Source organism: Galeopterus variegatus, unplaced genomic scaffold (assembly GCF_000696425.1).
Source record: "Galeopterus variegatus unplaced genomic scaffold, G_variegatus-3.0.2 Scaffold210, whole genome shotgun sequence".
Lineage (NCBI taxonomy): Eukaryota > Metazoa > Chordata > Mammalia > Dermoptera > Cynocephalidae > Galeopterus > Galeopterus variegatus.
Window position 1 is genome coordinate 694,941 of NW_007726321.1, and position 2,784 is coordinate 697,724.

The following is a 2,784-nucleotide window of genomic DNA, read 5'->3' on the forward strand; positions in this document are numbered from 1 at the left end:
CCATCATCACCATCACCACCATCACCATCATCACCATCACCACCATCACCATCATCACCACCATCACCATCACCATCACTATCATCATCATCACCACCATCATCACCATCACCTCCATCATCACCATCATCAGCATCACCATCATCATCATCACCACCATCATCACCATCACCTCCATCATCACCATCATCAGCATCACCATCATCACCATCACCACCATCATCACCATCATCACCATCATCATCACCATCACCTCCATCATCACCATCATCATCATCACCATCACCTCCATCATCACCATCATCATCATCACCATCACCATCATTATCACCATCAGCATCACCATCACCATCATCACCATCATCAGCACCACCATCATCATTATCATCATCATCACCTCAGAATCATCAAGAACACCAAACTTATGGAGAGTCTGATCTCATGCTCTTTATTATTAAATGACTTTCTGGTACTGTTTCCTTTAGTTCTTATGTTAAAAATGCTCTTTCTCCTATGAAACTGGTCACAGGACTTTACTTATATTTGTCATCTCTTTAATAGTCCTTAATAGACCTTAATAGTCCTTCTTGTACAAAGCTTTTATCATAGGAAAAGCAAGCACCTGGACGTCAGGAGACTTTGACAGGCAAGTAAGTATCATTCTCTCCATCTACATGAGAGGGTTATGTGGGATGGTGCTGAGGGTCTCCTCCAGCTCCAATATTCCAGGATTCTTCCTGACGGCAGAGCTTGCTTTTCATTCATTGTGAAGTCCTCCAACACACATAGTAGGTGCTCAGAAAATGAGTGCTGAATTAATTCATAAATATGATTAGTATAAAGGCCAAGAAGTGAGGCAATACATATCATAAGGGTCAGAAGGAAAATCACTTAGGACTGAGACTACTAGGAGAGCTTCCTGGAAGAGGTGGCAGTTGAGTTTAGCCTCAAAGACTGATGAAGATTTGGATGGGTGGATGAGGTGGAGATAATATTCTAGTTAAGATAAACAGAGAGAACAAAGATACACATGATGAATCAAAAACAGTTCGAGGAGACTTCATGACAGAGGAGAATAAGCACAGGGGAGACAAGCCAGCTCTCCACAAGTGTCCCTCCCCAGCACCCACTTATCGAAGCTACTGGGGGACGAGCTCCCTGAAAACGCGAGAGTAAACCAAGACAGTGAGAGGCGTGGGATCCAGCCCAGGAGCGAGGTGCAGGTGCTCCCCAGAAGATGGAGGAAGGAGATTCCCAAAACATTGGCTGACCACCAGGCAGCAGAACATCTGGCCCAGGTGCAGAGCAACAGGAGTGAAAAAGTTTCTCCACCGAGATGAGATGGATAGATGACCTTCTGGGCTGGAGATGATTTACACAACTGCAGAGAGTTCGAGGTCGAATTAGTGATAAGTGCGCAGAAAAGTAAGCCAGCAAACCACAACCAACCGACACGAAGCCCACGATTCTCACAGCAAATGTGCAGAAAGGGATTGGCTGCGGTTCAGTATGCCTCGAGCACGAACCGAGCTATGTGACGGTCCTGAAAGCCATGCGGGAGGCTCAGCAGGACAGGGTGCTGGAAGGCTGCCTGAGGAGTGAACGCGTGATTTCTGAAGCAGAACTTCAAGAAGCAGCAATACATCAATATTCATAGTGACATGGAACCAAAGCCCCAAGAACCAGCTCACAGCACTGAGTACGGTTTCACTGAGGGACAGGAAATGGCCCTGGGGCTGGGGTTGGACCAGGGTGGGGGGCAGGGGGACGCTGATTCTCATAACAAGCCTTACAGAACTGTTCAATGTTTTAAGTGATGTGTATTTATAACAATAATAAAAAGGTCAACTAAAGAAGAAACGAGAAACAGTTTTGCCAGGACTAGATTGATGATGGAATTTGGAGAGGTCCCATGACAGCAGGCCTTGCAAGGTGGGGAGAACCTGGAGCCATGGTCACCCCTGTAGGGAGTGGGCAGTGCTGTGGCCCCTTGGAACTGGCCGGCTGGGTGACCATGACACGATCATGCCTGCACGTCCTCTGCAGTGCAGTACCCACGCGCACGCGTGAGTCTGGAGAAACCTTTGTGCCTGCACAGCAGGGGACTCCGGATGTTTGTCACGGCTTCATTGGTGAGGGCAAAACACTAGAAACTCTGGTGTGCACTGACAGGAGAATGGGTGGACAAGGAGAGTGCACTCCCACAGGGAGTGTCACACAGCAGTGATCACGGACAACCCTTGGCCGTGGACAACAGCCCAGATGCACAGAACATCCAGGGAGACGAAGCAGGCCACAGAATAATACACAGCCCAGATGAGACCATGTCAATGAAATTCAAAAACAAGCAAGAAAATGTCTAGCATTTAGAGACACTACTTACAGAGTAAACTGTAAAGAAAAGCAGGAAATAAGAACAGGAGGAGTGGTTACCCTGAGGCAAAGATGAGGGCTGTCAGCACAGTGCACAATTTGGGGTGAGGGTTTCTGCCCTTATGCCCCCAGCTCTCTTCTGCTTTGCAGATTTGATTAAATGCACAAAATGTATCATGATAAGAACTGAAGAAAAGAAGCCCAGCCCATAGGGCTTCGAGAAGAGCAGCCCCTCCTTTAAGCTGCTGTGGTCACATGGTCGCACCCCCCACTACCCTCGACGGGACTCTACCTGCTTCTCTCCTGTGCGAGATCCCTGGAGCTGTGGGCCTCAATGAGACGTGGCCTGACCCTGATGGATGTAGCATTACAGAGGCAGAGGAAGGAGTCTGGCCTGGCTAGTAGAGGGTT